Raw genomic sequence first — 15,741 nt, 5'->3', positions numbered from 1 at the left:
TATCTTTGCATCTTGGTGAAAATGATCCACCTATGTGACGGTGCCACCCCCATTAATGGCGTTCATAGCAAGGAGGGGCCGAGTGTCCTTCTTTGTGTGGACTTTCATTAGCTTATCAGTAGGAGGACGGGATGCCGTGTCTCATTCCTAACATGACACATGGGAGAATTATTGTCCAAACACCTAGGATTTTGGAAAGATTTCATGTAATTCTTAAGAGGCAAATTTACAGGATGACTATCCATATCTTTCTGAGACAACTACAAAAAAATCTTAAAGCTAGGCTAAAAGTTCAGTGTTGGTTAGTGTAGTTCTACTTAGGGATATATTTTAAAAGACAATGAGAAGGAAACGCCCTCATGGTAGCAGAGTCTGGTGGTATACAGAAGTTATTTACTTTGTGTTCAAAGAGTTTTGTGCTTCGTTTAGAATATCTAGCTGTTATGATGCTGTAGTGAAAGGCGCATGTAATCCAAGGAAGGACAGAAGATTAAGAACAAATAACTGATGCAAATCTGGAATATGGTACAAAGCTTGCTTATTACAGTTATTATTTGGGACGGCTGATCACAGGGAACCTGGAAAAGAATCATTGACAAACAACCATGATTTAATTTTAAAGGCAGTTAGTGTAGGCCATCCCAGTGCTGATACAAGGGTCTCTCAATGGAGAAGTGCTGTTATAGAAATTAATTGAGACAATACATGAACCTCAAAGAACCATCGCCTTCCCAGAAACTCTTATTAATCTGCCATTGTTGCTGAACATTCAATTTGCCAGCAAGAAGTCAGCCTCGAGCTTCCCAAAAGATACCATCCCTCAAGAAGGAAAACCAGATACTTGGCGTTGATTTTATTGCTTATCTTCCACCATGAGAGAGCAGTTTATATTCACCAGCATTATAGGTCCCGAGTAGACCGTTAGCTTTCCTCATAGCAGTCAACACAATTATCCAACACCTTAAAAAGGATTTGACTCAATTATTAATCTCTTTAATGCCAGAGATCATGTTCACCACCTCAACTATTTAGTCCAACTCTTTTGTGACTTACCTTACTTTCTTCACCTGTTCTTTATTAAAAATTATTGCTTTTATTTACATTTATTGCATGAATATCTTCATGCATTTGTCCATGTATAAAATATTACTTATAGTATATAAAATCTGTACAGTTTATACAATATTATTTTCTAAATCAAATTGAAATGTTATAAAGTCATGAGGCAAAAACATGAATACAGGTAATATAATGTTTAATTAAAACTGAATTGCTATTTGAAATGATATACATTATATTATTATTAAATGTATTTCTTTAATGCATGCTTCTAGAGCTATTTAATGTACAAATTTTTACTTGGAAAATTTAAATACAAAAATGAGAACAGTGTGCAGCAAACTTTTAAATTTCCATATGCTATTTTGGTTGGGGTTTTTCTGGTGAAAATAATCTGATTAAATGGGAAATAAATCCTCCAAGAAATTTCCTGTGTTTTTATAAGGGTCAGGTTGAGCCAAGGGTCAGAATTTTCGATTTTCAGTGCAAGCATTTCTAGCATTACTTCCTTTAATGAGCTCAAAATGAGAGGAGGTCAGTCAATAGTGTGCAAATATAGCAACAAAGATTCAATTTTAAAATATAAAAGTAGAGATTGCTATGTGAAAATGTAAAAATGAATCAACTTGAAAAGATAAAACAAATTTTATCACGAAAAGACAAATTAGTTTGTAACTTAAGATAAATGAAGATATATTTGTCAAAAGTTGAAAACCAACCAAAAAAATCTAAAGCAGACCACTGAGTTTTACAAAGATTTATAATAATAATCTCTTAAATAGCAATAAGCCAAACTCACACTTGTATCCCTAGCTACTCAGGAAGCAGAGATTAGAAAGTTGTAGTTTCAGACCAGCTGAGCAAAAAGTTAGTGAGACTCTATCTTAACAAACAAGCCATGTGTGGAAGCTACACCTGTGGTCCCAGTTATTCCAGAAGCATAAGTTGTAGTGTTTTCATCCAAGCCTAGCAAAAAATAGGGAAGATGCTACTTGAAAAACAACTAATACAAAATGGATTGGGCCATGTGTCAGTTTGTAGAGTGTCAGCCTAGCAAACATGAGGAGGGGAGGAGAAGGGAGACGTACAACTCCATCTAAACAAATTTACTGTTATTTTCAGCTTTTCTTAAATTCAGCATCATTGCTTATGGTTCTATTTTGCATGACTTTGTTTAATAACTATTGTGATTTCTTCTATAAAGAGACAAAGAAAATGTGTAGCTTATATGTAGATAGGACTGCCAATTTCTTTTTTTGCAGGATTTTAAAAATTTCTTTTATGATATTTTCTTTCATCATGCCATAAGATTTAGTTTTTTCTTATATATATATTTTTATTGTAAAGATACTACCCAAACAATCACAAACAAAGCCATACTAAAGCTACCAGCACAACTATGTTTGTCACATTATGCCCCTCAGTAGAAGAATGGGTCAAGAAAATGTGGTATATTTCTTAGTGTAACAATCTCAAAACAAGAAACATAAAGGCAAAACTTAACCCCAAAATATTGTGTACTATTGACTGGCCTTGTCAGTGTCTAGTGTGCCAGTGTTCCTAGTGCTCTACATACCAATCATAAAAGCTGGAAAGTGACCAGATTATTTGGAAGAAGAAACACTCAAGAGTCAATTTTTTTGTTTCTTTGTATGTTCCTCCCCCACGGTATAACCCCTGTTTTCAATGTATTTGATGTTGGTATAATTTGGAGAGGGAAGGGAAAAAAAGAAAATGTTTAAATATGGATACAGGTTGATCCATTGTAACAATGAGATGTACAAGACACTGTTGAATATTGAACTTTACAGTTTAGGCAGGAGTGGGGGGTGTAGTTGTGGAAGTGGGAGGGAAGTGGGAGGGAATTTTTAAAAATTAATAAAAAAAGACACAATTCTTTTGAAAAAAGACCCTGATTGGGTGTTTTTTTGAGTCAAGTTTATTAATGCCCCAAGCTTAATCATTTTTCCCTTTCTTATTCTTCTAAATTGACAATCAAGGATCCATAGGAGTTTAGTTTTTAAAAGTTCATGCAAAAAGAATTATACTAAGGTGAACACATATTCTTAAAACCTAAGCTATTCAAAATGTCTTCTCTCCTCTATTAGTGGGTGACTTTTAGGAACCCAGGATACTGAGGCTTATTTCTTTTAATTTCCTGTTGCTTGTCATCATTGCGATAATTTACAAAATTCTATACCCTAGAACTACTAGAAGTCAAACATGTGAATAATTTCTCCTAACTGAAATACTATCCACACAGATGTATGGTTTCCAAGGGTACTATATTTCCACTATTATGGTGAAGAAAAGTATTGTCTTCTTTATATGCCAATAATTTCAGTAACATGTGTAATACAAGAAATAAAAGAAAATTGTTTCTAAATTAATAGTATCTATATAAATGATTCCTTAAAACTTCAAAAGACAAAGCTTAAGGTTAATAAAACATGTGCAATTTGAATCTAATATTCAAATCTGAGATATTAAAAGCAATTCTCATAAAAAAAAGGACTTAGAGGTAGATAGGGAAAAAATAACCCTTCAAAGAAAGGTGGTACAGGAATAAAAAAAATTCCCTTCAGCGTGAGAGAAAATACAGTTCCCCAGATAATTTATAAGACATACTGACTCTTAAATAATTCTTAGCTATAATTTATAACTCACCTTCTCTTCTCCCCCACAAAAGAAGATGAGAATTAAATTTACATCTGGAATGGATTGATAATGTAAAGTATTACACTTGTAGTACAAGAAAAAAATTACTGCAAAGTAGAATAATGTATTTAAAACTATTTCATAAGACATGAATTTGCAATACAAATTATGCAGTTCTTGTAGAAACAAATCATGTGAGTGAACAGAAAAAGAGCAAATACGGCAACAGTGTCTATTTGGCTGATACATACAAAATAATTTTCATAGTATGATAACGAAAAAGGAATTTTAACAGTGCCTTTTATAGTAGATAGTTATAAAAATAATTTTAAAATTTCCAAATTGATAATTATAATAAAGGTTATTCTACATAAAAACAAAAGAACAGATTTAACAATAAGTGAAGTAGAGGATAACCCCCCCCACAAAAAAAAACATTTATGAAAAATATAAATGCGAAACAACTGCCCCATGGGGCTTGACTCAGGGCCAGGGTGCTGCTCCTGAGCTGTTTCACTCAAGGCTAGTGGTCTGTCTTTCTGAATCTCAGTTCCGTTTCAAGTTTTCTGGTAGTTAATTTCATATAAGTCTCATGGACTTTCCTATAGGCTGGTTTCGAACCATGATCTCACCCTTGTAAGTAGCTAGGATTACAGGCATAAGCCACCTAAGTCTGGTGAGAATAAGTTTTAATATGAGTTAGAGGAGATAATTTACAGGTTTACTTTTTTTTAATTTTTTAAGGTTTAATATGAGTTAGTAGATTTAGGATTTTGAAAGCAGAAAATGAAAAAAAAAATCCCCAACACACACACACACACACACACACACACACACACACACACACACACACACACACACACACACACACTGGTAGAGCCAGGAGGAACAAAATTTTCAAGTGAGAATAACAAACTGAAATTAGTAAGTAGATTCTCTGGAAGTAAAGCTTTAGTACTCATACAAACACACACACATATCAAGGAAAAAAATCTTACAATAAATCAAAGAGGATTTTTATAATCTCAAAATGCCATTTAGGCAGACAACCTATTTCTTTGCAATAAAAGTTAAAATTATTAAAAGAGCAGTATTATGTCTTCAACTATTGAGACCAAAATATTATTCACCTAGCTGAACTGTCTTTCAACATCATGAAAAATTAAAAGTGTATTTCAAAAGTGCCAACACATTTATAAATGATAAATTTTAGAAAAAAGAAAAATATTAGCTAATAGAAATTGTGGGAAAGAATTAGGGAATAAAGAAAATCATAAAACAGTGGATAAATTTAAATACTCATCAATTATATCTGAAAATGGAGCCTGTGTTTGCAACACAACATTACAGAACTGATATATTATTGTTCCTGAAGAATATCACTTATGAACAATAGATGTTAGGTCATCAGGCATATTTGACAATTCAAAAATTACATGCTCTCAATTGTACAATTTCATGGTAAAAAAGTATCACCACCTAACAGGGAGATTTTACTACAAAGTTTGTAATAATGAAATATCATTTAGAGAAAAAAGTACAGGTAGAGAAATTTTTGAGAAAAATCTATGGAAATTTATAATATTCTATGTCCTAATTGGAAATTATCCAATATTTTCATGCATACCTTAAAAACAAATCCAACCAACCAACAAAGCAAGCTCACGAAAGTAATAATTCATACCTTAGTAATTGGTATCATATGGGAAATAATTTTGTAATCATTCCACCCCCTCTTTCTCTCTCTCTTTCTTTCTTTTTTTCTTTTTTTTTGTTTGTTTTTGGTTTTGTTTGCTGGTCCTGAGGCTTGAACTCGGGGCTTGGGTACTTGTTCCTGGGATTCTTTTGCTCAAGGTTAGCACTCTAACACTTGAGCCACAGCACCACTCCTAGCTTTCAACATGATCCTCAGATCTCAGCCTCATCAGTAGCTAGGATTACATATGGGAGCCACTGATGCCAGACCCTAATTTTTTTGTTGTACGTTTTAATAAAAACATTGAAATAACAAAAATGTAGTGAAATACACAGGCAGATGTTTACAATACAACAAATGACAAAAATTAATCCCATTTAAAAAAAGATCCCATTGGTACCCAGTCCAGGGCATATGTTGTAACCACTGCCCTAGGACAATTAGGCAGGAAGATTGAGAATTTAAGACCAGCCTGGGCTACACAGAACACTCTACATTAAGTAAACAAACATCTCATTGATCAAAAATGTTAAACTAATTGTCATTTGAATTTAAGAGAAATGAATACAAAAATCAATACATAGGATATAAGTGAATATAGAGAAAAATGTGTTACTTTTTATACTGGAAAATTAATTCATCAAAACAACAATGAGCAATACCCATAATAAAGTCAATAGAAAACTGCACCAAAAATTAAGAGAAATCTCTTCCAGGAAGATAAAGGAATGGCCAGTAAACATAGCAAAATACTTGCAAACACATTATCATATTTATAAGGCAGCAGTTTTATACTGATAAGTTCTTGATTCAATACTATTTTAAAGATTAACAAATGGACTAGAAACCCAGAAACATATGCAAGGATTGATTAAAAGGCTTTTACATGGAGTAAAAATGCTATAATCTTGAGATTTTTTTAAATTTGCCATTCCATATCTAGTCTTCATTCTTCTCCATCTTTCTTCTGTGCCATAGAACTGACTTTTATTTTCTGTATCCATGGATGGTATATCCTTTATCCTGTGCCTTGTAGGACTGGCTCATAGCAAATAACTAAAAAAAGATGTAAAGATGGGAAGGCAGAAAAATCAGAGATTTTATTTCCTTTACTTCCTTTATGTAGGTTCCAAAATGTAATTGTGTTCCTTGACTTAAATGACCCACCTACTGTCAGCTAACTCTTTTCTCTAGCTACTTTCTCTACCCTTGTATAAGTGGTTATCTCTCTTTTCCTGTCCCTTCATGCCTAGACTGAGTAAAAGCCTCCAGAACTTCCTTATTTGGACTTTTCTCTTGTCCCTGCCAATAAACTTATAAATATTTATTAACTAAGTTCTCTACAGTTGATTCTTAACCCTGTTCCCTGTTGCTACTTTGATTCACCTATTTTCAAAAGCTATCTGACAATCATATGTACTAAAGGTTTATCCTATAAGCATTACAATTCATCCCTGGGAATCATAAAGTGGTCAGGGATCCAAAGATATGCTCAGCTTATGAGACGGTTACATCTCAATAACCCCATAATAAATTTTAAGCAAGCATCTCGAGTCTTTCAAAGAAGCATATCTCACCTAATGAATATCAGAGCCTAGTGACACTCTGAATGGGTTAAGGTGTGTACCTGTGAGTTGCACTCAGGGAGGGAGGGCAGGCCACAGACTAGTTACCGCTTCCTGTGATCATTTCTATTGTTTCCTCTTAAGAGAGTGGACAAATATACGTGTTTTATGAAAAATTTGGGAACTTCTTTCCTTAGAGAAAATCCCCTAAGCCAGGCGCCAGTGGCTACGTCTGTAATCCTAGCCACTCAGGAGGCTGAAATCTGAGAATCGCAGTTCAAAGTCAGCCTGGACAGGAAAAGTCCCTGAGACTCTTCTCTCCAATAAACCACTAGAAAGCTGGAAGTGGCGTTGTGGTTCAAGTGGTAGAGTGCTAAACTTGAGCTGAAGAGCTGAGGAACAGCACCCAGGCCCAGAGTTCCAGCCCCATGACCACCACCATCACCACCACTAACAACAAAAAAGAAACTCCCCTCACTAGCCACAAGAAATAGATAAAAGAATCTGGAAATTAGCATTGTGTGCTTCAAGCAGCCCAATTGTCTATCAACAGACAAAATTATCTTCTAGTCAAATAATCTGATGTTCTGTAATAGCAAAGAAAAAAAGAATAGCAGAATAGATAGTTTAGTATCAAATTGAAACAAATTCATAAAGCATATCGTTAGACTTAAAATGTATATACCTGTAGGGAAAAACAAAGGAGGAGGCAGCAATGCTTGATAAGAAATGTACTCATTACCTTGCTCATGTAACTATAATCCCTCTGTATAGTATTTTTACAATAAAAAAGGTATTTAAGAAAAGAGTTAACGTACCTGTAGATTCAACTAATTATGATTGAAAGTATTTTTATTTGCATCTGTACTGGAATTTACACTGCATTGTACATAATCTAGGGGCAGTTTAAATGGTATGGGAAAATATGTAGGCTATATGCACATACTAGTACATAACCCCCAAATTCAAAGTCTAAGATGTACTAAAATCTGAAAATTTAGTGTTAATATGTCATCACAGATGGAACAATCTCATACTATAAAAGATAGTTTTATTTGCAAAATTATTAAAATATATAATTACCTCAGGCTATGAAATAAATGTTAGGTTGAGACTTAGTTTACCTCATTTATTTATATGATAATACTCCAAAATCTGGAAAAGCTCTCAACTTTAAAACACTTCTGATCCCAAGCCTTGAGCATTCTTAGATTTTGTACCTGATGGGATCCTGGAATCACTTTCCTGGAGATACATGCTAGATATTCATGGAATACTTATACAGTTCAGACACATGCAAGCATTATGATGTTTTATTTAAATACACATGTCTTAGAAAGTTTCAGAAAAGCACCAGAGCCATAGGCACACAATCCACAATCAAATGATGGCTATGACTAAATGACTCTCAAAGAATAAAAGTTGTCATAGATAATAAATAAATAATAAATAAATAAATAATAAGCACTAAAAGATGGTCTCAAATCATTGAAATGTTCTGGCTTTTAATTTCTTATTGTTTGTTTGTCTGCTTGTGCCAGTCCTTGGTCTTGAACTCTGGGCCTGGGCTCTGTCCCTGAGCCTTTTTTGTTCAAGTTAATATTTCTCCTTGAATTCTGGCTTTTCTGGTAGTTCATTAGAGATAAGAGTATCACAAACTTTCCTACCTTAGAGCCTCCTAAATAGCTAGAATTATGCATGTGAGCCACCAATGCCTGGAAGACATGCTGTTTGTTTTGTTTTAAATGATGAATTGTGGGTGTCTAGTTCGTGATCAAGTTTACATCAGAAACACTCTCTTACATAGAGCTTTTCTTATTGTTTTGTTTTTACACTGATTACATTTTGAACCTGTAAAGACTGTGTTAAACTTTGCATGGGTTCCACTTTTGCAGTTACTCTATGAGATTTTGAAGAAGACAATAGTATACTATGTATAATTTTTATAGATTGTGGGTGTGAAGTCGCGATCAAATTTTCATCGGAAACTCTTTCATTTTACATATAGCTTATTGCACTGCGTTTGCACTGATTACTTTTTGAACCCAAAAGAATATATTTCTTTGCATGGGTTCCTTTTTGTAGTATTACTGTATGAGATTATGAAGGAAACAATAGTATAAGATGTGTAATTTTTATAGATATTTGATTTTAGAATAGAACTAACCCCAAAAGAATATAAAAATCCAGTAAAATCAAGTATTAAATTATACACTCATTCCTATTTTACCCTTTGCACTTTCTAGTAACATTCAAATGTAATTGGCATAATTAATGAACACTCTGATAGAAGAAGCATCCTGCAGTAGAAGGAAGTGTTTTCATGTATTCCCTTCTCACCTCTGCAAGTTCTGTAAAAGTATGGCTTGCAGAAAGGAGGAAAAAAAAAGATAAATGACCTCTGGCCTCTCCTAATGTTTGCATTTGATTGCTTTACAAAGATTATGCTTTTGAGGCAGGATTAAGGTAGTGATAAAATTGTAACCAAGCCCGAAGCAACCTAAAATTAAAACATAATCCTCTCCAGAAGCATAATTGAATTTAGTGATAAACCATGGCTGTATAAATATGCTCAGGAAGTGGCTCCCTAAGACTGACTAAAAGAGTTATCTCTTATAATCATGTTGTCCAAGTGAGATTTTACTACCATAGATTTCTCATCATCACTACCAAATATAACAATTGCTTCCTTTTAAGGTAAGAGAGTGCTGCTATAGCTCATCTGCCCCTTGGGGAGGAAAAACTTGGGGAGCATATGTAGAACCAGAAGGTAGCAAAGCAACTCAGTTAGTCCATCTTCAAGAAGGAAACTGAAGAGAAATTTAGCTATTGAACTTCAATTGATAGATACCTATGTTGCAAAATAAATACTGCTCACACACAGACTTTTATAGAACTTTATTTTTTTATTAAAATCTACTATTACCAACACATATTATGATGCCAATTCTCAATAAGTTATAGAGAGACAAATCTCTAAGGAAAAAATTTTCAATTGAAATTGGAATTGCAATTCAGGATACAAAGACCAGGACAAGTCCTTTATCCATGAGAAAGGAGGAAGGGTCCCATGTCTTATTGGGAAAGGGGGAAAGTTAGATAAGTTGTTTGGAAATAAATTTAGTTTGTGCTAGTGGTGGCTTTCTATTGCTGGTGAACTGATTGCTAATTAGTGATTAATGACTAATAATAGTGATTGATGATTAATAGTTAAGAATTTTCCCTACTGTACCCTTACTTAGTTTTAATCAAATATGACAAGAATAATTCATATATTTAATCTGCACATCACTATTGATAAATTTCTCTTGAAATCAGTGGGTTCAAATATCACCATTCTTTTTTTCTCCAATGTAAGCTGTCCAATTTCTAGGAATGGAACGTTAGAATTTCTCATCTAACAAATATTACTAATGTCTAATTTACAAAGATATTATTGTGGGAAGGGAAAGGAAACCAATTATTGTCAAGTAAAACTTGTGGAGATTGGGGGAGGGGAAGGAGAATGAAAATATTAAAGATATAAATCATATGGTTCAATAAGTATTGAATTAGTAAGGACTCAAATAGAGCTTAGGAAAACTCCCATCAGATTTAACGGACAATAATTTGAAATCTCTGCATTGAGGATGATTAAATATTTTCTTGTATATTTATATATTTATTCCAATAGACTTTGAAATCTAATTCCCAGTTCCTAGTAGGCAAATCTAACTAGTATATAAATCATGCGCATACAGCTACTTATATAAATTTGACCTTGCAATGTATGAACATAAAGTGAGAGAGAATTTATCATTGTAGTTGAGAATACTTCAGAGATTTGGAAATACCAAACACCACTGGGAATCGAGTATAATACAATTATTTGACTTCAAATAGCACCAGAACACATTTCTCTTACCCACATGTTTTACCCCATACAGGAAATTCCTCACTTTAGATATCTACTGCTTCCTGATTTTAAGAGAGTAAATACAGTAAATTAATTAAAATTCTAAGTGACATTTTGGCAATTTACCTTTTATCTTAATGTTTATAAATATCAGATATAGTTACTATTTGATTTCCTAATATTCAGTTAGTTTAAGGTTCCCTCATGTAATATTGGAATATGAATTTTTTTACGAAAGGAAGTAGCAGTTGACATTAAAGGTTACTATTATTAGTAACAGCTGCTGTAGAAATTGCAAAGTACAGAAATGGAAAGCTCTGACCAATAGGAAATAATGAAGTTGGATTAGAAGCCAGGTGTTCAGACCCTTTATCTAGTGCTTTACTTTAAACAATGCTTTCCCAGGGTAATTACTAACTAGTCAAATAATTAAACAAGAATTGTTGAATTGTTACATTCTACATAGAGAGGGAAACATATTTTCTATTTTTTTAAATCTCCTAATTAAGTTATGTATTGACTAAACACTGAAAACTGCCTTAAATATTATTTATAAATAGCAGTATACAAAGTTTAGTTGTGTGCCTTAAATATTATTTATAAATAGAATAAAGGGGTTAGTTGCATGTATTGAAGGGTCTCATTATTATATTCATATATATTCAAGTTTAACTAACAAATTTTAAACCAATCACTGCTTCATATATATCTTGCATATCATATATGACATATAAGATATAGCTTATATCATATATATTATATATATAGGGGGAGAGAGAGAGAGAGAGGGAGGGAGGGAGGGGAGGAGAGACTGTCTCTTTTTTTCTTGGGTGCCAGTCCTAGGACTTGATCTCATGGCCTCAATTCTTTCTTGACTGTCATACTCACAGTTGGCACCCTACCATTTAAGTCAAACCTCTACTCTAACATTTTACTGGTTAATTGGAAATGCACAGACCTGTTTACATGGACTGGCTGCAAACTTTGATCCTCCATATTTCAGCCTCTTAAGAAGTTAGGATTACAAGGGTAAGCCACTTGGGCCTGGATTGAATATATTAATTTTAATAATAAAATAAAGAACATCTATCATCTATTAATAATTATCTCATACTTATTTTTTTTGTCAGTTGTGGGGCTTGAACTCTGGGCCTGGGCTCTGACTCTGAGCTCTTCAGCTCAAGAATAGCACTCTACCACTTGAGCTATTGTGCAACTTCCAGTTTTCTGGTGGTTTATTGGAGATAAGAGACTTCCCTGCCTGGGCTGGCTTTGAACCTCAATCCTCAGATCTTAGCCTACTGAGTAGCTAGGATTACACCAGTGCCCGGATAAAAATTTATTTTTAAAAGTAACAAATGTAGTACATTTTAAAAGCACTTTTTTCTCATATTAGTAGAACACAAAATATAACACACTTTATCCAGAAAACTCATTTGCAGTGACTTAACAATACACAGTATTTTCTTGTTACTTACAAAATCAACAGCTAATTCAACTACTAGGAAGAAAATATATATAAGGAGAAGACTATAGGAATGTTCAAGGAAACAAATATAATCAATCTATGTAAATCAGCAAATATAGGTAGCAAATATAGAATTTAACTAAGGAAAAAATTTTTAAAAAATACCTAGCTAATGCACAGAGATACAAATGGCACCTGTTTTCTGTCATATGTGGAAGCTAGATCTCAAATACAACGAGGCAGGATAACATATACAAGGGGCTTTACATGCAACACAAAAGGACTAAAAGAGGATGTTCTTACGGGAGGAATCCAGGGTCATGACTCCTCTGAGCATCTTAAATACTATTTGTCAAGATGGATTCCAGGAAATAAGAATGGTTTTTAAAATTGTTGTTATTTTTTGGTATTGATTTTTGTTGCTGCTGCTACTGTTGTTGGTTAGGGGGAGCTAATGAGAGGCATAGAAATGGAGGGATGAAGGGGAGCAAATGCTGTCATGGTATTCAATATACACTGGAAAGAAAATGAACTCTGCAACTTCCTAATGCTGTCATGGTATTCAATATACACTGGAAAGAAAATGAACTCTGCAACTTCCTAGTGCTGTCATGGTATTCAATATACACTGGAAAGAAAATGAACTCTGCAACTTCCTTCTCCTGAGAGAGAAAGTTGAGGAGAGTGAAGGAAGGGATGACATCATTGTCCAAAAGTGTCCTCCTTACCTGATTCATAGAATTGTAACCCTTCTTTGTAACTCCTCAATGATAACAAAGAAATTATACTTTAAGAATACCTGGCTAACTATCCACACTCAATAGTACTCATTTCTGTGGTAAGCACTACACTTAATATTGCTGATAGGAGGAAGATTAAGACAAGCTCCCCAAATTCTTTGTTGAGATTGACTTGGACGTTGTCACATTAGCGTCTTCTGAGTTGCAGGATTCCTTCACTTACCTCCTGGCTCTGCTTTGCATTTTCAATACAATGTAACATCGAAACCATTAAAGGAGAAAACATTTCGTTTTCCATCTGCTTATGAAGAAAGCATTCATTCATTTTTTAGTTATTAATACATACATTTCAGCCTTTTGTTTTTATTCCTAAGAGGGTTTTTTTTTTTTTTACAAATAGATAACTTATTCAATCTTTTATCAGTATCTAATTAACCAATTCTATTATCGTGTGTTTTGATGTTGGGCCAGTGGGTTACTTTAGTTTAAAATATTAACCCAACTTTCATTCCTGGAATACATTCTACTTGGTCATGTTATATTATCCTCTTTTAAGTTTAATTTCTGGATTTGATTTCTAGTAATTTATGAGAATTTTTTATGTTCATGAGAGACATTGATTTGTAGATTGCTTTGTAAGATCTTGTATGAGGTCTAGTGGCCTTGTAGAATGACTTGGAGAATGTTCCTATGTCTTCTGTTTTCTGAAATAAAATAGACAAAGTCAGAATTAATTTTAGAATTTTTCAGAAATGTCAGAGCCTAGAGTAATGTGTTGGTAATGTTGAACTAAGAATTTAATCATTTTAATACATTTTGGGTTATTCAAGTATGCTATTGCTCCAGGGATAAGCTTTAGCGTTATATATATTTTAATGTTCATCAAGATATTGTTATCTAAGCTATCATAACATTGCTTACTTAATGTTATCTTAGTGTCTTTTAATGTCTTATTTGCTCTTTAGTGATACATTCTCACTCATTCCTGGTTAAAAAAAAAGTAATGTGTTTTCCCCCATTTTCATTCTTAATTAGTTACATTGAAGTACCTAATTTTATTGATGTTTTCAATAAACTTTTCTTTTTATTAGTAGTCTATATTGTCTATGTTGTTTTATGATTGTATTTTATTTCTAAGCTTCTAATTATCACTTTATTATAGCTAGTTTTAATTTAATTTGTTCTTATTAATTTCTAAGCATGATAGTTTAAATCATTTGAGCACTTTCTGGGAATATATATGCGTACATATCTTATGCTATAAATTTCTCTTCAGCAATTTGAAAATGATGCATTTCTTCCTTCCTTCCTTCCTTCCTTCCTTCCTTCCTCCCTCCCTCTCTCTCTCTCTCTTTCTCTCTTTCTTTCTTTCTCTCTTTCTTTCTTTCTTTTCTTCTTTTTGGTTGTGGGACTTGAATTATGGGTCTCAGCTCTTCAGTTCAAGGCTAGCACTCAACCACTTGAGCCATAGTACCACTTTCAGATTTGTCTGCTTGTGTGGTGCTAAGGAATCGAACACAGAGTCTCATGCATGCAAGGCAAGCACTCTACCACTGACCACCTTCCCAGCCCATATATATATGTTTGCAGCAATACATTTCAATTTCTACTATTCGTTATGTCTTTTGGTAACAAATCTCATTTCCTTATATTATATATTGCTAATTTTGAAAGTTTTCTTTTGTTATAGTCAACTATCTTTTTACATAAATCTTCAGGTTTCTTTCATTTTATATTATCTTCGTTTCTTTGAATTAGTTCAAATTTTCATATATAGTATTCCTCTGTCTGAAAATTTTCCATTAATGTTTCTTATAGTGCAAGTCTATGGGAATGAATACTCTCAAAAATGAATTTGTCTGGAAATGTTTCTTTTCCTATTTTTGACAGGACTTTTCATTAGGTAAAGAATTTGAGGGTTATGCTCATTTTATTCAACTGATGTCATAGCTGTCTTCTACCATAAACATCTTCTGATGATAGGTCTTTGCTTTCTGCAGATGTCTTATTACTAATTCTTTAAGAACTTTTGAGCATTTAAACTTTTTTTCCTTTTTATCTGTATAGTAGTGGATGTTACCTCCCTTGATGGTCTGCTAAATGTATACCAGTTCTGTTTCATAAATCTTCTTGAATGAGCTTGTCATTTGCAATTTAGTCAGTTGATAATTTTATGAACTTTGCAATCAAATGCACTCAATAAAAAGTTCTAATTATTTTAGATTCTCCAGTCTTCCATATGTCATTGTCACTGTAGGGGAAATGTTCTCTTGAAGTTTTGGATATTCTATCAGTAACATTTTAAGAGTTCATATGTGATAGCTTTTCCAGTGTACAGAGGCAAGAATAAATGCTACAACTTGAGAGTTTTGTGCTTGTAAACATATTTTAGAACACTAAAAAACAAAATGTCATACCCTATGACCCAGGAATGCCACTTGCAAATATATTCCCAATGGAAGATTTTATGTAGTAGAACAAAAGATGGCTACATTTTAGCAAAAATCATTATAAAACATTGTTCAAATAGAAACAACACAGTTTCTTAATTAGAGGAAAAATTATTGCTTATTCACATAGTATGGTAGTAAATAGCAATAACAAGAACTTCCACAGCACTCAAATATTTAAATACTATATTTCATCAATGCAATATTTAG

The sequence above is a fragment of the Dipodomys spectabilis genome, unplaced genomic scaffold, assembly GCF_019054845.1.
Source record: "Dipodomys spectabilis isolate Male_0828 unplaced genomic scaffold, ASM1905484v1 ptg000009l, whole genome shotgun sequence".
Taxonomy (NCBI): domain Eukaryota; kingdom Metazoa; phylum Chordata; class Mammalia; order Rodentia; family Heteromyidae; genus Dipodomys; species Dipodomys spectabilis.
This window is presented reverse-complemented; position numbering follows the sequence as displayed.